The sequence below is a fragment of the Canis aureus genome, chromosome 12, assembly GCF_053574225.1.
Source record: "Canis aureus isolate CA01 chromosome 12, VMU_Caureus_v.1.0, whole genome shotgun sequence".
NCBI classification, from domain to species: Eukaryota; Metazoa; Chordata; class Mammalia; order Carnivora; family Canidae; genus Canis; species Canis aureus.
This window is the reverse complement of record NC_135622.1, coordinates 47389687-47411909: the sequence shown is the minus strand read 5'-3', so window position 1 is coordinate 47411909 and position 22223 is coordinate 47389687. Positions and strand designations below refer to the sequence as shown.

Here is a 22223-nt window from a genome sequence, read left to right as displayed (position 1 = left end):
CCAATACGACTGGTTTCCTTATAAGAATAGGAAATTTGGACACAGAGAGGCAGATGGGGAAGACCATGTGAGGATAGAGTGAGAAGACGGGCATCTACAAGCTCTGGAGAGATGCCTCCAAAGAAACCAGCTCGGTCAACACCTTGAACTCAGACTTCTAATCTTTAGAATTGTGAGAAAATAAATTCCTGTAATTTAATGTACCCAGTCCATGATGGCAGCCCCAGCACACAGATATACGGCCACGTTTTAATACTCCAGTTTAAGTAACTACCAGTACTCATCCAGCATCTCAAAAACATATGCAACTAGCATTCTATTGCTTTGCACAGTGCTCTTCTAGACTGTGTAACAAGGTAAAAGAAAAGAAAAGAAACATGCCCTTAACCACAAGAAATAGGATGGTGCCATTACTACTGCTTGGAGATTTGATGACTATTGAGATGAGAAGCTATTAGACATTTTTAAAAATAATTATTTAGAAATTAATGACTGCTCTCTATGCCAGCATTATTAGCCAGTTAGAGAATATGTAGAAAATTAAATCCCCAGTGTTGACAACACATATATTTCAGAGTAAGTAGTACATAACAGGTAAGACGTTTGTATAATTAAATAGTTTTAAATGGCTTTAGTTTCTGCTCTGCCTATGGTTTAGGGAAGAACCAAAGATATTCTCTGAGAACACTGGTCTGTACTAAGACGCATCTTTCCTCCGGCACCGCAAGTCACTGGACTCATCAGACTAATGGCTCTACTAGGGAAGAATCTACTTCCAAGCTCATTCAAATTATTGCAAGAATTCATTTTTTTGTGGACTTAGGACTGAGGCCCCCAGCATCTTTTAGCTAATGGCTGGAGGCCTCCCTCAGCAACTAGGGGGCATCTGCCATTTGCAGAGGCTCACTTGGGCTTTCCCAACTTGGCCTCTTACTTCATCAAGGCAGCAAGTGTGTCCAGAGTGAATCCGCTAGCAAGACATAGTCTCATACAATACAGTATAATCCCAGGAGTGGCATCCCATCACTTACTCAGCTTGTTAGAAGCAGGACGGGCTCCCTCCCACACTCCAGGGGAAGGGGATTATGCAGGACATGAACAGGAGATAGGGATCATGGAGGGTCACCCTGGAGTTTGCCACATAGCCAGCCAATGGATGGGACTGACATGGGAACACAGTTGGAAAGCCGTCTCTATGAAGTGAGCATATAGTACCAGCACATTCACCACACAGTAAGCCTTTTATTTGGCTTAAAAGGTGCAAAAGACCAAGAATTGGGGCAGTGTAAGGAGGAAAATAAGTTTGCCCGCTGTACACGTTGTCAATTAGTATTGTTCCTTGGTTATAAATTCATTGGTATAACTGTCGTGAGAGTCCCTCTCATATACCACATATTTTAAAGGAGCTCAGGGTGTAGAAGAGGAAACAAATAAGCTAATCTGATGAAAATTCTCAAAACTGTATTAGCTGGGATATTTTAGGGAGATCTGACTGGCAAGGGCATCTGAGCAGTGAGCGGGCACAGAGATTGGCCAAAGAATATTTTGGTTGATTGATTTCCCACCAGAAAGAACTGAATCAATGAGATTCCAGAAAACAGAGAGATCTGAAAACTTCCATAATTTGATCATCAAAAATCTATTGAAAATATCAGACATATCTAGGTGCTAAAAATTGGATCACAGATATCCAGTTTATCAACAGCCTCCACAAAAAGATGTGTGGCTGCTGAAAGCATGAAGCTTTGGCCTTGGTTATTCCTCCCATGGCTTCGCTAAGCTCCCATCCCCATGCCTCCCTGTGAGAGCAGGCAGGTTCCAAAGCTGTCAACACGAGGGGCTTATGCAGCCTCATCCCACTCTTCTCCACCAGAAGCACGCCCGTGACACTGCCATCTGTTCAGCAATACAGCAGCCCAGGCACCAGGAACACCATTCGGGACGGGCAACTGGATACAGGGCCATTCCTCTTGCCACCTCGGGATGCATCTCCCCTCAATGAGGGCAGGTATGCCCTATTTATCGGGGGCCCAGACAGCGGAGCTGCAAATATTCATTCTCAGTTTTTCTGAGACTTCAAGGATCTTCCGTGATGACTGAACCCAGTCTGCAAGAGCAGCTGCTTCCGTAAAGCCAGGTTCCATGAGGCAGTTAATGGGGAGAAGGGACTCTTGCCCCATCACAAACCAGCGGAAGACGGGCCAATTCCCGTTTTTCCAAAGAAAAAAGCACGTAGAAAAACAGGGCAGATGGGCAGATTCTTCACTGCCTTCCCCCTCTACCCTGTCACAGACGAAGGAGAGGAGCTGCAAGGAAAAATTATCACGCCAGCCAGGGCAGGAGACATGGTACCTGGATAAAAATTTCAGGCTTTGAAGATGGACTCTTTGGATATCCCTGGTCCCTTTGTTTTGTTTGCTTGTTTACCTGCTTGCTGAATACAGGGGTGGTTTGGGGAAGGATCATGCCATTTTGCAAAAAAGGAGAGTGTAAGGTTTTTGAAAAGAGAGCCCCAGGTCTAACTGCTAGGTTCTCCACTTGTTCTCCGCCCACCCTTAACAGAACATTCTAACCCCCTTAAATCGTCTCATCTGCTTAGAAGGGTACATTTAAAAGGTGCTTAATCTCACAGGGTTACTGCAATGGGAACATGCTGGGGATCAGAGTTACACGAAGCATCCCACCCTTTGCTGGTAGAAATTGCAGAGCTGAGCCAGCCTTTGGCCCACTGCACCCATTTGAACACTCTGCACGCCAGGTGCCAGGAAACTAACACCCGTGATGGGAAAGGGATTTGGCCACGTTCTCACTGTGAAAGACTCAGTGTGGGGTATGCCTCCTGTCCACGATTGCCAGGCAGGGGAGATGGGGTTGAAAAGGAAAAATTCAGCAGCTCACTGGGGACTTAGAACCCTCACCCGTGGGTGTGGGGCTGAAGAGGGCGGGGCGTAGAGCGGGCACAGGACTGGCTGGGTCGTGAGCTTCACTCTGACACCCTGACTGGGTCCCCCACCGCCCCCGAGCCACAGATGGCTCCAATCTGACCTACCACCATCCCTCATCTGTCACTGCCAGCTGTCCCCCGATGCTGAGTGTCACACCCAGGTGTCACCCCAGCTCTCAGACTCTGGCCACACATTCTGAAGGAGAGAGGTGGTGCCAGAGCTGGCACAGCGGCAGCTCCAGCAGCTGTCGTGCCAATCGGCAGGTCTACGCCTATGTTTTGGGGCAGCCCCATCTCTCTCTGCATCAGGAAGCTTCATGGACATATTTGTTTACTCCATTTGCCGATATGCAGTTTGCATAATATTGAATCTGGAAAGGACACTGCATCCACTGACAGGAGTTCTCCCAGCTGGAAAAAGGAAAAAAAAAAAGAAAAAAGAAAAAGAAAGAAACTGGCTTTACATCTTTTAACATTTTGGGGTAAAAATAAAGACACCAACACCAAGCGCCAGGTTTGCTGATGGATGTTTGCTGGGTGGGGAAGGCCAGTCTTTGGTCAGGCCACGCTCCCAGACCCAGAGAAGTGTTGGATGGCTCTCTCATAAACACTGTTGGCAGCTCCAGGGACGGCTCTTTTGGTAAAAAGGATGTGCTGGAACGAAACGTGGGACTCCAGCCAAGCCACATTTCTTCCTATAAAACAGAAAACATTCCCGTGTCAGGATGCAAGGAGCCAAGCCCCTCCCAGATTGGAGGCATCCTCCTCTTCAGCCTCCAGGGAAGATGGGAAGAACAAGGCCGAGCAGGGCTTTGACTGGAGATGTAGGGTAGGGAGCGAAGGGCTAAGAATGTATGCCAGCCCCTACGCCCCTGGCCAGACTTATATTCTCAGACTGGTCTAAACACCTGGCTCACACCCAAGATACAATGAGACCCCTCTAAATGTGTAGACACAGAGCACAAAGCCAGGGTAAGTGGAAGAAAGCCTACCAAGGGCATACAACAAAGGCTCTAGCCTTCTCATGGGCACCCTTCTCATCATGGGCCCTTGTGGCTCAGTGGCAGGCCCTGGTGAGCTGTGTGGAAGCACTGCTTGTTCAAACATCAGGGCCCTCCTATGCCGAGTGTGGTCCTCAGAGCAGCAGCAGCTGAAAGTTGGTTAGAAATGCATACTTTCTGCCCCTTCTCCCCCGTCCCAGCCCTGATGATTCAGAATCTGCACGTTTACAAATGCCCAGGTGATTCTTAGGCACATTTAAGGTTTCAGAGGTACAGCCCCAGGGGCTTCCTAGAACATGCACACAATTGGATATGCAGGCCTCTTTCAAAGTGTTGCCCACTGAGGAGGATGGATAGTCAGTGAGGCATGAAGCGATTAAGCACTGACACACACAGCACCCTCAGATCATAACCCTGGGTTGGGGTAAAAGGCATTTTGGACTGTAATCCAATGTCCCCAGGACCGCAGTCATCCCAGCCACCCAACCTCTATGGTGGGGAAGCATCTGCTCATACCCGTGCTACCCTAGAACCTTCCTGGATGAAGGAAAACCATGGAGCTCAAATCCAGGGTGACTTAAGACCCCACATTAGAGCTGAAGTCCGATCTGTGGTGCTCCATTGTGAATTTCTCATCCATTAGCCAGAGTCTGGCTTTCCCTGATCAAGGGACAAAGGATTCTTGTCCCAGGCAGGTTGGGTGAAGTCCTAAATTAAAGGTCGCTATATCCCTTGGGTGGACATCACGGCCCAGGCCATACTGCAGGAGCACAGGTCCGGTACTGAGGCCTACTCCCTCTCAGCACTCGGTCCTGTCCGCACCACTGCTCTTGTCTGCTCACTGAATCTGGAGAACCTATGAGCTCAGTCCCGGGCAGATCACCAAGCTCTGCCAATGACTCAACAGCAAATTCCCCTCAGGAGCAACAGAGCCCTGCACACCAGCAAAGCTCACAAACCTGGGGTCTCCCTTACCATCTAATTGATGGCAACATAGTCACCCAGCAGCAAGTGACCACTAAGCATAGTCACCCAGCAGCAAGTGACCACTCCCAGTGCCCACCGGGCTTCTCTGGGAGGAGCAGGGGTACCATTACCTCCTGGTTCGGGCCCCCAGGACCTAAGCCATAAATACTACGGGCATCTCACTTTGTGTGGTGGGTGGGACACCTGGCAATGCCTGTTCTGTTACCTTCGCTGGTGCTCAGTGCTTACACCTTGTAAGAACAACAGGAACAGAATTGTATTTCCTGTAGACATGCTATAGATGAGTGCTTTAGCGAGTTTTTGTTTGGCATCATACACATAGATTGTAAATTGCAGCTTGGGCCCGTCGCATCCATTTATCATCCGTCATGCCTGGAAACTAAAGCCCAGGGTGAGAAGGGACTTGGCCAAGTTCACGTCCAAGTCCTGTTTTGTTTTTAAGGGCTGTAGCAGTCGTATGGTTGCAGCTGTTTTAAGTTCTTTTATTCATTTAAAATTACGATAGCAGATTACACTGTATGAAACCGTGTGGCCTCGATTACCATTTTTTCCATGTGTTAAGGCAGACCTAAAATGACTTTCTGAGGAGAATCTTGGCCTTCCCCACAGGTACACCCTGGCTTATCTCCAGAAGGAGATACAAGAGCTTTCTTTTCAGGCAGGAGTTCTTGTAAGGTGACACAATTTTGACAAGAGTGTGTTAATCTTCCTCCCACCTTGGGTGACTGTTACACCTACCCACTTCCCTGCAACAGAAGATATTTGCACTCCCGGTAGTTGTCAGGGAACATAGCCTTGAACTTGGTTGTCACTCAAACGTTACAATTCCTCCTGGTTGGGAGGAATTGTGTTTAGAGAGCATTTCTCAAGGGGGAATTGTGTTAGTTAAGATAATAGAAGCTACTCTATCAGACAAATCCCAAATCCTCAGTGGCTTGACACAATAGAAGTTGGTTCCTTGTGCATATCACAGTCCAACAAAGGTAATCTGGCTGGGTGTGCTTCTACCAGGACTTTAGCATCCAGACTTCTTCCTTCATGTGGCTCTGCCCTCCTCTGGGTCCTTGGAGCTTCCTCTCAGCCAACAGATGGGGAAAGGAGCCATAGAGAGAACACATCCACTTCCCAACCACTTCAGCTAAGCAGTGACACACACTTTCTGCTCACATTCAACATCAAAGCCATCCCTGGTTGCAAAGGAAGCTGGGAAGAGTACTTGTGTGCCCAGGAGGGTAGGAAACAGGATGTGGTAAACCCTAAGCTGTCTCTGTCATGGAAATGCATTACCCTTGAATTGACCAGATTAAGCCAGTCTATCTACAAGATGAGTCTCTGGAGAGCATGGTATGGATTCCCACCAAAAAGCTTCTAGGACAACAAAGAGATGTGCCCCCAGTATCAACAGAGACAAGAGAGAAACACTAGGTGAGTAGGTAGGTGGGGGAGGATTTCACACCAATGTATGTGGGTACTGCTGAGGATGGCATCCAAGCCTGATGACATTTCATTTCAAGGAAGAATCTAGAAATCCTCAGAATGATGGTCTTCCCCAGTGCCTGCTTTGTTTTTATTTAGTTATGCTGTGATCTGTATCATTGTGCTTCCTTCTTTGCCGTGGCTGTTGGCAAGCTTAGACTCAGATCAATACAGGTCATCTCTAGCAACTATGGGAGACATTAAAGGATGCATTTTTTGAACCAGCCTCACACATGGTGCCATTCATCTTTCCTATTCTTACTTCTCTGCCTCATTTTCTGAAGGTTTTTTTTTTTTTAATGTCTCTTCCTATCATGCAACTATCTTTGTAAACAGTGTCTAGTTAGCTTGAGGAATGCCATGGAATACAAGCAGATAAATAACAGAATAATCAACAAAATACAAAAGTAACAATGATGCAGGAGCTACTAGAGAAAGTTGGAGATACTTCTTTTTTTCTTCTCTTCCTGGCATCACCTGGGCCTTACTAATGTGGTTCCTCTTCATGCACAAATCTCTTTCTTGTCCTCTGGGCACCTACTGCACACTCAGGGTTGTGACAGCCTTCAAGAAGCCACCTTCCCAGTTTCAGAAGACTCACAAACTCCAGGATGAGAATCCTCTAGTTCCTCCAGGGAATGGTAATCTTCAAGTTGCTGTTTCTTGGAGAGAAGTATTGGCTTCATTTGTATTTCACCCACCATGCTTCTTCCTATGTCCTCTCATGACAGTGTGCCTTTGGACACAGCAATTGTTCTTACAGACCAATCTCCAATGTTCCTCTGATTCCATGGGCAGATGAGCCAGAGGGCAGCACCACTTCTGAGAAAGCGCAAGACTGAGAGAAGCACCATACAATATGGCAGCCACTGGCCACGTGTAACCAGAAAACACAATGAGGTGAGTCTGACATGAGATGTGCTTTAAATGTAAAATTCATACTGGATTTTGAAGATGTAGTATAAAAGAAAGAATATAAAGTATCACATTAATAACTTTCAATATTTAATAGGGATTGTTACCTAATTTCTCACCACTAAGTCTCCAGATGGGAACCTGCTTATTAGGGTTTGGCCCAGTGCTCTGGAAGAGCCTGGGATTCATAGTAAGAGGGAGAAATTGAGGCTCCTATACCTCTATCTACAAGTTTTAGCCCCCAGTCTGATGCGCTCAGCTCTGAGACTCAGCCTAGAGAACAAAGACTTTAAGCTATCATTCACCTGTATTGTGTGGGCTTTGTTTTCAAGGACAAAAAAATATTAACTTAAGGGAAAAAAGTCATTTTCAGGTTGTTCTTTACTAAAAATTAAATCTTACCTGGAGCAACTTATCTTCCTCAAGCAGAGAAGTTCAATTGCCCACCCTCAGCCCTCTGAATAGCAACTAAGAAAGATAAAAATATTTGCCTATTCAGAGATTATTTCAGTAATCACAGGCACTAAATAGATGGCAAAGGAGCAATGCTCACAGATGTTTGTTCATGAAGCCTGAATCTTTTGCTTAAGAGAAACTGGGAGTGGCTTTTTGGTAATTAAATGACCAGTGGGTAAAAATGTTCAAAGTACACATGATAATGTTGAAGCCTGGAAGAGCAGGAACTCGACTCATATGAACAGGTATACCTGCGGATCAATAGACTTGCAACACCAACACGTATCCTTACCCTGATTGACCAGGAGGAGCCTCCACTTCCCTATAGCCCAAAGAGGGGCATGGTCACCTTTAACTGCCAAGATGTCCCAACCCCCATTCCTTGCACCCTGCCTGGCCCCACATGACCTTGCCTTTGCCATGTGACTTGGCCAACTCACCCCAAAGGCACCCTCCCAGCCTCTCCCCTGTGGGAAAAATGGTACCGCCCATGCCCATGCACCCTTTCACAGTTGTGCACGTGTCTTCTCAGCTTGCATGTATTTATGCTGATGTTTCTCTCATCACTTCCATCCTCCCGGTCCTCTAATTCCTTAATAACGCAACCCTCAATGGCTCCAAGAAATCAATCCTTCAGTCCCCAGAGAGGGGCAAAGACTCCTCCAAAGTAGAGAAACTCAGAGAAAGATTCAGTAGAAGCCACAAATTATTCAGTTTGAGCCATAAGAAACCTACTGATTCGTCAGTAGGGAAATAGCCAAAGATCCATGGATAGAATTCAGAGAGCTAATGCACTTACACAGAACAAATGTCTAACTTTATTTTCACTAGTCTCTAATTAAACAATAGCATTTCCTTCAATTATGAACATGGGCAATAAACCACAGTAGTTTTAGCAATGCCTATGATTTTCCAACAGTAGAAATCAGAGACTTTAGTACGATTGTTTCAGATTTCTCAAAACATTATTTATTTCAGATGTATGACAGTTATTAGAACTATATGTAGAACTTGCTTTTTAATGAGTAAATAAAGAAGCCTATAACAGACTATACCACATATCTGGCTTATCTATTCTTTGATAAGTGTGTGCCAATATTATCAGTTTCCTTTGTAAACCTGTATGTTTAATTTTGTGCATTTAAAAAATGTTATTCTGAGAATAAGTCCTGTCTTAATTCTGGCTGGAGTGGGGGGAGGATACTAAATAAATATCAAAAACGAGAGGGGGTTACTTAGACAACAAACATTTCTTTCTCCCAGTTCTGGAGGCTGAGAAGCCCAAGATCAAGGTACAGGCTGATTCGGGAACTGTCCCAGGTAGCCACCATCTTGTTCTACCCTCACAAGACAGACCATCTGTCGCTTACCTCTCCGCAATAATCCCACACGTGAGGGCTCTGCTCTCATGACCAAACTGCGCCCCCCCCAAAAAAAAACCTGCCTTCAAATACCACTATGTTGGGGATTAAGGCTTCAACATATGGATTTGGGGGACACAGGCATTCATCCATAGCAAGTCCACAGGCCTCACTAAATGCCAAAGGAGTCATTGGAAGAAAAGGGGATAGATGCTTAAGCCCCTCCCCCATGAGCCCTATAAAACATGGCTCACCACAAAGATTCCCAGGATGACATGGGCCCCAAGGTCTGAAACTACTGCTCTCCAGGCATCTAGAGTCTTGTGTCCCCCAGGTGATAAATATCTACACTCCTGTCAAAAGCAGCAAAAAACTCAAAAGATTCATATGCAGCACAGAAGGGAGGGGGCAAGGACCAAGAGGCCAGGAGATCTGGCTTCTGGAGCCTCTCAGAGTCCATTTCTCAGGGGGCAGAGCCAAGCAGCCCCCACCCCACTCTGTGAGGGCCCACCTGTGCTGGGCACCAAGGAGGGGGTCAGAAGGTGCCGCCAGAAGACGGCCTCCTGGGGGGCCAAGCCCACCCCCCAAACACACCTCCAGCCAGGGCACCTGCTGATGCCACACTGACCAGGCAACTGCCTCATCCCTCTTTTGAAGGGAAGGGGAAAGCCTTTTGCGAACATAAATCTAAACTGGGTGAGAGATATCGTTAGCTCCGCAATTCCCTGCCCCTCGCGCTAATTACACAAGTGCTGTGGGTTAATTAATTTGTAGGAGAGGACCATATTGCTGAGCGTACATTTTTTTTTTCTGAGTTTCAACTGCTCCACTTCTCAAGTTGAAATTACTTTGCAGCAACTTTTCTTTCTTTCTCTCACCTTTAACTCGAAGTCTGTTTGCATGTTTTCCTTTTGCAGCTTGGGGGAAAATTTTTGAAAAGGGGGGGAAAAAAAGAAAGGTTATTTGATCCTTTGAAGAGAGAAATCCTGCTCATGGATTTTCTGCTTTTAATTCATTGGAGAGAAAAGGGCGATCGAGTGAACAGGATGGGAAAGGAGGACAAGGCAAGGAGCAAGAGACTTTGATCTCTTGCAGGTGGGGAGGCAGGGCTGCTGCCCCCCATATCCCAGGGTGGCTCCAACCCGTAGGTCCTTGGAGACCCTTCCACAGCCAGGCCCCACCATCTGCCTGGAGAACTCTGGGCTACAGGTTCTTAAAACAGCCCAGAATGGGGGAAGCATGAGACTCAGCCAGAAATGCTCATGCCTCCCGGTGCTCACCGCCTCGGGCACTTTGATCAGACGAATAAAAGCTAAGAACTAAGAAATCATTCTGAGCGTGAGCTGAGAAGGGAGAGCTGATAAACCAGGGAAATACTCTTTGTAACAGGAGCTTGTATTTCTTCCTTCATCTCTAGGCATAAAGAGGGGAGGCAAAATACATGGTCATCAATACTGGGTGATAAATGCTCAGAACTTCTGGGTCAGCTCAAGGGCTCACTCGAGCCCGCAAAAGAGAAAACACCTAACACAGGGGCAGGCATCGAGCTGAAAGCACATGGACTCCCCCTGCTGCTGCCCACTGCACAGCCCTCTGGAAATGTACTCCTGACTTTGGGCAAGACCAACATGTCAGCAAGCTGGGAAGCTCACGGGTCAGTAACTGGGACTCAGTTCAGCTCAGTTTTAAAAATAAAAACTTTGGGGACATCTGGGTGGCTCAGTGGTTAACTATCTGCCTTTGGCTGAGATCATGATCCCGGGGTCCTGGGATCGAATCCCACATCGGGTTCCCCACAGGGAGCCTGCTTCTCCCTCTGCCTGTGTGTCTGCCTCTCTCCCTGTGTCTGTCATGAATAAATAAATAAAATCTTTAAAAATAAAATAAAAACTTCAGCACTTAACAGATGGTGGGCGTCGTGCTAGAGAAAACTGGGGCCAACGATGAGTGGGAGACGGGGTGCCCACAGACCCATAAACTGATGATAATTTGTAAGTGCTATAAAAACAATATTCATAAGGTCAAGGATGGCGAAGAGGAGTGGGAATGGTTAATTAACTGGAAAAAGCGGCACCTGGGAAGGCTTCATCACAGAGGGGATACAGAAGCAGGGTTTTGATGAATACATAGAAGTTCATCAAGAAAACATGGGATGAGAGTGACCTTCTATATCACAGAAAGAACACACAAAGAGACAGGGAGATGTGAGAGGTCAGGGTGCGTTCAGCAATTATGGTTGGCTTGAGTATGACGCTGGGGGGTGGGGAATGGTAGTAGATGATCCTGGGTTCAGGTCACAAAACACCTGTGCCTCCCCCAAGCTTGGCTTTCCTGGGATTTTATCCTGGTGGAGTGGTTGTAAGCAGGAGAGTAACAAGATCGGAAGTGTGTGAGTGTGTACATTATACACATGCATTCCGGCAGCTGAGTGAATCAGGGGTGTGATATATGGTGTTTCCTCTTTGGACATGCTGATTTTAAGGCACCTCTACGTATTTCACTAGCTCAGCGGAGGATCTGAGCTGGAGATGCCAATCTGGGGGTTGCCAGCCTAGTAGCAGGCGCTGAAGTCATGATGAGGAAGAAACAGACACCAGGCACCAACCTCCAGACTCCGGCTCAGCCAAGTGGTTCGTAGCTTTAGAAGTTCCTAGACCATCAGACTTAAAGGGTTGAGAGATCACCCTCAACCCTCCCCCCCATTTTGCAGATGGAAGTGGAATGTTGGTGGCAGCTATGGCCCTAGCTTTCTGGTCACCCGACTCCCAACACCACCGCAGACCTGACCTGCCTGCCCACTGCGTCTAAAATGGGCCAGAGGTGGAAGGAGAAGAGGGAGATATGGAGATGAGGTGGCAAAGGTCAGATTTAAAGGGACTTAGGCTACAGCCCAGAAGACGAGGTGGTGTCAAAGTCTCTGAAGCAGACCCCCGGCAGGTGGCAGGAGGAGAGGAAGCTGTAGGTTCCTACTCTGGGGCCTGTTTTTCCACCTCGTGAGTTCTCATTCAGCTCAAATACCACCTCCTCCAGGAAGCCCCCCCAACAAGCAGAGCCCAAAGGAACCACCCCCTCCCTCAACCTGTGTCAGCATTCCCTGCGTGGTGCTTTCCATTCCCTGCATGGTGCTTCGAACACCTTAGTCGTAAACTGGAATTATTCATGGGCACTTCTCTCAATCGACTGTGGACAGTGGGTTGATATCATCATCTGAACCTCCAGAACTAAACACAGGCAGGCCTGCCACAGAGCGGGGGCTCCCCAAACAGGACCTGGAGGAATCGATGCTTGCTGGCAGCACACGAGGGAGCAAGGCCTGCAGAGCCAGATCCGTGGATGAAAAAACAAGTCGACAGACAAGGAAAATGAGGGCAGACCTCCGGAAAAACAAGTGGGGCCACCGTGTCCCAGGGGCCCTACCGTGGCCTCCCCCCGCTTGAGTCACAGGCTGAGGAAAACACGGGCGATCCAACACCAGTCACACCAGTTCTGGCAGAGGCAGGACGGGATGATCTAATAGATATTTTCCAGCCTTCGTGTCTATTATCCCCAAACAAAATGACATGTGCTTCCAAGCAGCTCCTCTCCGGTTATGAGCACTATAATTAAGCGTGAAGTACACACCCACCTCAGTCTGCACAGAGAGGGTGGAGAAGCCAACACAGCACAGCGCAGCCGCCTCGCTGAGTCGGTGCAGAGCACCAGCCTCACACTGCGGCTCTCCGACTCCGTTGTCCTGCAGTGGCCTCCAAGAGCTCTCACTTAAGCTCCATTTGGGGCCCCAGGGTGCCAAGGGGGAGGCAGAGGGCCGAGAGGAGCGGCGCCAGGATTCTAGCCTCTGTTCTGCTGCAAATGGAGATGCCTTCCCATCCTGAGCCTCCGGGCTTTCGTCTGGTCTCCCCACCTGGCTTCTGTCCCCCATCATGCTCTCTTGGCCGAGCGAGCTCAGAGGCCTCAGGAGCTACCCCTGAAATGCAGCCAGGGCTCCAGCAGGCACGGGGTCCTTAGACGCCAGAGCCCCCGTCCTAGCCAGGTCTGCCCAGAGGCTGCTTTGGGAATACATGTCGGGATCCTAGCAGGGGCATTAGGAAGCATGGGAACCACAGCAAGATGCCCCTCCCAGTCCCAGTTCTGGGCCCAGGCTGCAGACAGTGAGTCTTGTGAGAGGTACACTGAGCACTGGATTAGGCCTTGTCCACCCAAACACCCTAAAGGTCCAGGCAGCAACAAGCCAAAGGACTCAGGCAAGTCAGATCCTCAAAATGGTACCCAAGCTGTACCTCTTGTTTTCCAGGGACCCAGACCCACCTTGAGGCATCTCAGCTGCTGTGCAATTAGACTCAGTATGCCCAAGCCCCCCACAAACGCCTTCCCAGATGGTCTTCCAGGAACAGATCATGTGTCTCTCCACCAGCCCTGACTGACCCCAGATTACCTGGGGATTGTCCCTCAGGGTCTGTCCAATGTGGGCCGGCAAGCTCCAAGCCAGATTCAAGGAAGGCAGATTATGGGAGGAGATATTGGGTGGGGCATGGTACTAGCAGCATGAGACTCAACATCTGAGAACATCCCTAGGCCATCAGGTCTCTGCTGCCCATCCTGGAAAGCTGACACTGGGCAGAGCTGTGACACAGGAGGCTGCTGACCCCATTTAAACCCAGAAAATCAGCCTCCAACTGAGGGAAACCGAGCTCTGGCATGAAGTCCTGTGGTTCTCACACCCATCCTCTCCTCCACCCCACGTTCTTCAGATTAGACACCTTCGGGCTCCAGTGTAATCCTCCAGCACCTATCAGGGGGACCTTTATCAAGTGGCCTCTTCCCAGTGTCATCCCTTAGCTATAACCACAAGGAGCTCCACACTTGGAAGATAAAACCTGCATAGCTCAGTCTTCACGTGGCTGCTCCTAAACTGCACCTGCCATGTCATCCCTCATTCTTCCCCTCCCATGCTCTGCTGCCCTGCTGTGGAAAGCTCTACTTGTGCCCTCCCTTTGCCCTTCCCCAGTTCCCTGTGTGGCCACGTCCTCCATGCCCTAGCCAAAACACTCCCATTAGCCCCGGGAAAACTCGGCCTTTTGGCTGCCTCCCACCCTCCTGGCTGGCCCTTTGCTGCGGGGAGGCTGTTGAGGGGGCTATTGCCAAGGGGGCATCTTGCTACCCCTCCTACAATTGCTCAAGGGGCCTCAGAGCAGATCCTGCACCCTCCTGTCTGCATCTTTCTCTGTTTACCACCTTCTGATACAATGCTCATTTATTTAATGTGTGTTTCATTTATGTCTCAACCCATCCTCCAAATAAGCAACTCTATGAAGGGAGAGACGTCTGCTTTTGTGCACAACTGTCCCACATCCAGAATGGTAGGCATTCTATAAATACTTGTTGAAGAAATGAATGAGTGAATGAATGTGACCATAAGCACCAGCCATGCAACATCCCTGTGTGGATAGATCTTTTCCATGGGAAACCCTTGGAGAAAGCTGAGCTGAGGTGCAAAGATCCCTGGCTGGGGGGGGGGGGGGGGGGCGGGGGGCAGAGTTGTCAGGTCCCCTGAAACCTGAAACCTGGCCTGTGCAATTTTTCCTGTCTGCTTCCTTAGTTTCTCCACTTATAAAATTGGGGGGCTGGGCGATGCCTGGTCGTGGGGTCTGTCAAGGGCCGCCCTGGGGTCAGCGGCCTCCTGCGGAGCTCCCGCAGACCTGTCCTGTGAACCGCCCGCAGGCCCTCACCCAAGCCCCCTGGCCCAGCAGGCTCTAATGAGGAGCCACTCTTAGCATTTTTATAATTTAATTCTCTCCGGTCAACACTTTAATTATGGGTCTCTCGGTCATTTTTCACCGACATCACAGCACAAACGGGGAAGCTACTTCCTGAGCAGAGGGGGCAGCCGGCTGGGGAGGCCTGGAGCTCCAGCCGCCCAGCAGCCGGGCTGCCCCAGGGCTGAGGGGTGGGTGTTGCACACACAGCACCCTCCTCTTCCCAGTGTCAAGGGACCACAAGGAGCTCTTGTGGTGTGTGAAACACCCACCCCGGCCACAGCACCAGGTGAAAGCTTCGTTCTCTCTCTCCTGAAGGAAACGGCTCCCAGGTGCAGTATCCTGCCCCCGCCCCGCCACCCCACCACAGTCACCTTCACACCCACTGGACCCCCTTCTTGCCCAGACAGACAAAAGCAAGCTCCCTGATGAGTGGGGAGCCTGACACGGGGATCAGTCCCAGGACCCTGGAATGGTGACCTGAGCAGAAGGCAGACGCTTAACTGACTGAGCCACCCAGGCACCCCAAACTACCCTTTCTACTATTATTATTTATTCTGCTTTTTTTGTTTGTTTGTTTGAAATTTTCCTGCCCAGACCCAGGCTTTTGGCCCTTTCTTCCCGTGCCCTGCAGGAGGGTCTCCAAATAAGACCCAGATGCCACAGGTAGATTTTCCCTCACCAGGGTACAGGGGAGGGTAGAGACGCATTCCTACTTGTCTGCCTGTCCTCTTCTTCCTGTGGGGCACAGACATCCTATTTATAGGATTGGATTTGTTTTCCCCAGGCTCGAAGCTTATCCTGGTATTTCTACTGTGAGAATCCAATGTACCTGCTAGCCCAAACTGAAACTTCTCCCCAAAGAGCACTGTCCCCGGAGGTAACCCTTCCCACACAGTCTCTGAGTGGGTAGACCCAGAGCTGGGGCCTCCCAGGCAGTGGGAGGATGTGACATGGCGAGAGAGGGAGGCTGGAGGGAATGTCAGCAGGATGAAAGGTCTGAACAAGGCTCCAGGGAAGCTCCTGTCTGAGTCGGAAGATCCTTGACACAGGCTGCAGTAGCCTCCAGGAAGGTCTATGCTGGCATCCAAAGGACTGCCCAGGGGCTGGCCCACATGTGAGGCTGCAGGAAAGGACGTGGTGTCAAGACCAAGAGGCAGATAGGAGGGAGTGTGAGCGTGTACAGAGCCGAGGAACACAGGCTCTAAAGGGGACGCCCTGCATGTCACCTGGCTGTGCCGCCTACTGGCTAGGGGGCTAGGCAAGTTCCTGACTTCTCTCCCCATCTGAAAACAAGAATGATAAGAGCACCCTATAGGTGTGCTGTGGCAAGCAAATGACCAAATATGAGTAAAGGTTTAGGCTGGTGCCTGGGAAAAAAATAAGCACTCAATCGATGTTAGCCATTGTTATTATTCTATAGTCCTCCCAAGCACTCATGCTCTACCACCACCACCACCACCACCACCACCACCAAAGACAACTCAAATTACCAACACCAGGAGCCTCAACATATGTCCTCTGGCCTCCTCTTCCAGCCAGAATGCCTCCCAAGCCCACTACCACCACTGCCACTCAATTTGCACTTAAAAATTCTGCAATTCCCTCAGAAAGGCCAGGTTCCAGTTCCCAGGGCAGCAGAGCCCCCAGGCTCTGTCTGAGGTCCCCACTCTCCTGTCTTTGAAAAATTACAAAGCCTCCCTCATAGAAAGAAATCAGTTAGCTCCATAGAAGAGGAGACGCCCCCTGGAGGACGCTCTGGGAGAGCCACTGAGCAGTAGCGCTGGGAGACCAGGGTGGATGTGCATGGCCGGCAGGGGTGCAAAGTCCCTCCCTCCACCCCTGGGTGCTGCTCTGATGGTCTGTTTTCTCTCTGCCTCCCCTTCTGCCATTTCTTCCTTCTCTCCAGATGCTGAGGTTAGAGCCTTTGACCCGAGGTTAGAGCCTTTGACCCAGGAGCACCAGCAGCCTGTCCAGACCTATCAAAAATCTTCCTCTTAGGAGGAAGACCCACAACCCATCACCAGGCTCTAGTTCAGATGATTATCTCAATTGGAAAAAAGAAAAAAAAAAGAAAGAAAGAAAGAAAAACTTTCATGCAAATCGAGGCCAAATTGAAAATCTGTTCATCACTTCTCCTGGTGCCTCGGGTCCCTTGTTGGGGAATTTTTAAATGGCTCAGCTCATCTGAAGCCAAGGAAGAGAGAGGAGACAGATGGATTCATGCATTTTTACAGAGATTCTTAAGAATTGTCCTTGTGGAAACCCCCTCTGCCCATCCATGCTGCAGTGGGGAAGTCTCATTCCATGACCTACTCTTACTAAAGATATTTCTCCTCGCACCTGACAGCCCAGGCACATTTCTGTGGGGACTCACTTGCACAGCAGCCTTCAAAAGAGATACTTCTCACAACTGGCTCAAAAAAAAAAAAAAAAGCCAAGCCTGCTTACCAAAAAAGCAATCTTTCTGCTGCACAACAGAATGCAAGAGCATTGGTTTTTATAAGAAAAATGTCCACTGGTATAGGGACTTCTTGTCAACTGAACCACCTCTGCCCACAAAGTGAAGAAAATCTGGGACTGAGACAGGCTCCACCCAACACACCTGTCCTGTGTCTGCATGGAAGTTCTATTTTAAGAGGCCCAGGGCCTCCCTTCGCATAGACTCTTCTGGGGAGTCTCATGGACAATGAACTTGGCTGCAGAATTTGACTCAATGTCTGGTCTCCAAATACCCTGCAAAGGAAGTTTGGCTCTCAGAAGCTGCCTTCTGAGTATAATCACTCAGCAAAGCCCCACTTTGTAGGGTTCTCCAGAGTAGTAGGTTGGGTTCTCCAGAGAAACAGAACCAATGGGATATAAGTAAATAGATGGAAAGAGGGAGAGACTTGTTTTAAGGAACTGGTTCATGGAATGGTGGGGGAGTTGGCAAGGCTGAGGTCTGTAAGGTGGACCAGCAAGCTGGCAATTGAAAGTTCACATTGCTGTCTTGAATCTGAATTCCACAGGGCAGCAGGCTGGAAACACGGGCAAGGTGCCTATGTCGCAGTCTTGAGAGGATCCCTTCCTCTTTGGAAAACCTCAGCCTTTGCTTTTTATGCCTCAACTGATTGGATGGGGCCACCCACATGATGGAGGGTAATCCACTTTACTCGAACTCTACTGCTTTAAATATGAATCACATCTAAAAAAGACCTTCACAGCAGCATCTAGATGGTATTTGACCAGAAAACTGGGTACCACAGCCTAGTAAGGATGACGCTTAAATTAACCTCCATACTTGGCACAGGCCGTCTGTCACGTGGCCAGGCTGCCCCAACTGGGCTTCCTCCTTCCCCTTGGGTACACATGCTCACCCGCAGCTTTGTGCTCTATCAAGCTGCTCCTCCCCTTCCCACTGACAAGTATGCTTACCCCATCCCCTGCCTCTTCAAATCCTTCCTTCACCCCCCCAACACCCAACTCCAGTCCCACTCCCTCCATGGAGACTGCCCTGGCCTTCCTGGGACACATGGGTCTCCCTCCAGGACTGAATCCATAGCACAGACCCACCTTTTTTGATCACACCTCCTGAACTCTTTTTTTCCAGTCTCCTTTCTCAATGAAGAGACCAGCTCTTGCACCTGCACATCCCAGTCCCACCCAGGAGAGGGCTAGGAAGATCCAAATGAATACGAACATCCATCTGGTGGGGATTTTCTCCTCGGGGAAAATACAACAGTGAGAGCTCTGGATTAAAAAAAAAAAAACTAAATCAAAACCAAAACAGGGAAAGAGGTTGTTCTGTTGGAACAGAGCTAAACACAAAAGTTGAGGAGGGGTTGGTGGGAGACAGTAACTTCGCTGTAGATGAAAACATCAAATGGCTGCTGCCCGAGCCCCTGCATGTGGAGTGAGCTGTTGGGGCCCTGCCACGGGAGCTGCTCCCCAGCCGCAGGTGGGGCTTCCGGCAGGCAGCAGGGCCATGGTGCGGGAGGACTGAGCGATCCTCTCTAAGGAGACCTCTCCAAACAGATGAGTTCAAAGTTCTGCTTTTAATCGATTCAGTGTGTGATATCACTGGGCAGCATTTCCTCTAAAGATAAGGGCAGCATTGATTATCAGATATGAAGTACAGGGAGCCTTGAGGAACACAGAGCCCACTGCAGGAGCAAATGCTCTGGGACCAGCTTTGGGAGGGGGCTGCTGGCCTCAGCTTGGCCAGGGTGAAGAGGACTCCCAGCTCAAGCTCCAGCTGGGGCGGAGGGCTTCCCCTCTGTGAACCAGTCACCAGCTCATGGGAAGGAGGGGAGGGGACAGAGATATACAAGGACCTTGGGCATTTGTGAAAGGGACTCATGTGGCAAATCTCAGGGTTCTGCTCTATCTCAAGTAGCTTATTAATACTGTTGAATATGCAAAACTGCCATACCCTGTGCTGAGCACAGTGGATAGGACAGCCCAGAGCCCTGTGTCTAGGGAGCACACATTCCGGCAGGGGCGAAAGAACAGTGGGCAGGTGTCACAAATAATTGCCAAGAGAAGTCAGGTTGATCACATACAATTTTTAAACGGCCCAGTGACATTAGAGAGGTGAAAGGCTTTTCTTTTTTCTTTTTTTTTTTTAAGATTTTATTTATTTATTCATGAGAGACACAGAGAAAGAGAGAGGTAGACACAGGCCAAGGGAGAGGGAGGCTCCATGCAGGGAACCTGACGCGGGATTCGATCCCAGGTCTCCAGAATCACTGGAGACCAAAGGAGGCACTAAACTGCTGGGCCACTGGGGCTGCCCTGGAAGGCTTTTCTTTGCTGGGGTTGGCCAGGGTGGGAATAGGGGTGTTGGTTTCACAAAAGATTGTTCACCTATAAACAGAAGGCTTCCAGCGCTGCCCCTGCTCCTTAGCCCTCCCTGTCTGAGTCAGCTTCTCGAGGCTCTTCTCAGCCAGGGGCAAGCTGGCATTAGATCTGATGCCTGCTGGATTGGAGGATCTCCCCCCACCCCCCGCCATGCTCCTACTATAACTAGTAATGTTCCTCCACTCACTACTACCCCAGCCATAGAACCTCTCATGCTGTGTTTTAATTGTCTGTTTTGTTGCCAGTCTCATCCACTGAATAATAAGCTCCTTGCAGGCAGGGCCATGTTAGTCCCACTCACCATTGTACCCCCAGGGCCTCCAGAGAACGCGACACACATTTGGCTACAGCTCTGAGTGCTGCCTGCTTAATGTGCATTTAGAGAAACTTCGCTAATAACGATAGCTGGCATTGTTTGAACAGGCATTATGTGTCAGACACCGCTAAGCACTTGGCAAACATTTAGTCCTTGCAGTAATCTTTTGAGTTTGGCATTATTATCCACATCATGCAAATAAGGGACCTGAAGCTCAGAGAAACTAAGTAATCTGCCCAAGGTCACACAGCTCAGGACTAGACTCAAACTCAGAACTGTCCCTCGTCCCCACAAGTGCTGGCCTGAGGTCCCCTGAGAGAAAGCATGCTTCTCTGTAAGTGTGCAAGGAGAGGCATCTGCTTCTGGGCAGAGGCGGGAAAGATCCAAGGAGTTTTTTGTGCTCAATGAACACATCCACAAGGAAGGCAGAGCATCTGCAGCGGTCAGGATCTAAAGCACCCAGATATGGGGCTCCTAAGCCCACAGGATTTTCCGTGAGGAGGTGAAGGCAGGTACCAGACTTTACAAGGCTTCTTCAGGAGCAAAAGAAGGACTTCAGGCAGGACTCAGGAAGGAGGCTGGCTGGCCAAATATAGTGGAAGGAGGCAGAAGTGTCAGTGAGCAATGCCTCCTTTTGTTCTCAGCATCTTTCTCAGGTCAATCCAGTCTTCTCCCTAAAACTCAGTGCCTATTGCATGCAGGAAGCCCCAGAGCTAGTCCCAGATGCAGCTGGATCTGGGACAGAGTATAGAGGGATAGAAAGAGAGCTTGTCACAGTAAGGGTCAGGGTACCAACCAGTACAAGCAAGCAGAGGCACAAAAGTGGCATCACTCCCAAAGCCTTAAGTGGGATGTGTTCAAACATCATAGACTCATATGGCTATGGGGGTGTGCTTCTCTCTAAGGAGCCACTTCAGCCTGCTGCTACTTCCCTGTGGAAAATTAAGAGAGGAGTTGTCATCACCGAAAGAAAGAAAAGTAGCCTGCTCATTTCATCACAAAATCTCTAGCAAGCCTATGGCAAATGGTCTCAATTCCTTCCTTCCACCTGATTTATGCCAAAGCCATTGTTCACTCTGATGGTGTTCAATATATCACCAGAATGAACACTGTGCATCTTGGTATTTCACCCTCCAAAGCCTCGTAGAAAAATGGATGCTAATGAAGAGACCTTCCATGTTTTCCTAAGAAGGCTATCACCTCTGATAATACAGAGTGCTCCAGCAGATCAATAAAGGCAATAAATCAATGCAATTTATTAAATACAACAAGCACTTTCCCAGGCAAGTGCTCAGAAAGAGTCCAGAATAGCACATCACCAGCGCTCAGAACGGGAAAATGTGCTGGTGGCTACTTATGAACAAAGTTTCAAAAGATAACTCAAGAACAATTTATAGCCAGGAACAGTGACACTCAGATCACCTCATCCCAGCCCCCAGTGGAGCCTTCCCTGTGGGGATCCTCATCAGTGTTCTTTAGACAGAATCCAATTTACCAGCCTTTCTACAGAAACACCTCGATCAGCTCCTGGGACAGAGCTAGCAAATGTTCAAGTGAGTAAGGCCCTGTTTCAGTGGCAAAGAAAAGCACAAGTGAGGTGAAATCAAACATAGTAGGCTTCGAGAACATGGGGATTAACCCTTGAGTCTGTCTGTCCTCTGCCTGAAGAAAGAGTGAGAATGGTTCTCCATGCCGGGGTCTGAAAGCCATCTCAAAGGAGAACCCACAGCCCAACCCTGGTCCTGACATTTAGACAGAGCTGGTTTAACAATTCATGGGAGAAGGCTGACTGCTAATGTTCACTTCGTCTGCAAATAAGAGTTTCTAAAACAGCTACTGCACTGATGAAGATAAGGCAAGAATTCTCAACAAAGGCAAGACTAAGGCTGTTATTCCTCATCTCAGCTCTACCCTAAGGCCACTGAGGAGAGAAAGACCCTTGCAGGGTTGCTGTAGGGTCACGGTCCAGGCTTTAGACATCCAGGGCCTGGCCTGAGAATAGGCTTCTCCCCAGGCTGAGAGCCTTGGTGAAAACACTGACCTTCAAAGTCACCCATCATTCCATCCATCCATTATCCATCCATCTATCCACCTACCAATCCATCCATCCATCCATCCATCCACCCATCCCTTAAATTGTTGCTGAGGAATCTATTACATATAAGGCTCTGTAGG

General features: G+C 49.1%; 1 long non-coding RNA gene across 3 annotated transcripts in view; it reads right to left on the bottom strand.

Moving 5' to 3' along the window:
- Positions 1-634: 634 nt before the first annotated feature.
- The window catches only part of LOC144281152 (uncharacterized), a 112785-nt gene continuing 91196 nt past the window's right edge, over positions 635-22223 (bottom strand). For all 3 annotated transcript variants that reach the window (XR_013349596.1, XR_013349597.1, XR_013349595.1), the window contains one exon: positions 635-3639. This is a non-coding gene — a long non-coding RNA (uncharacterized LOC144281152). The remainder of the gene's footprint in view (positions 3640-22223) is intronic.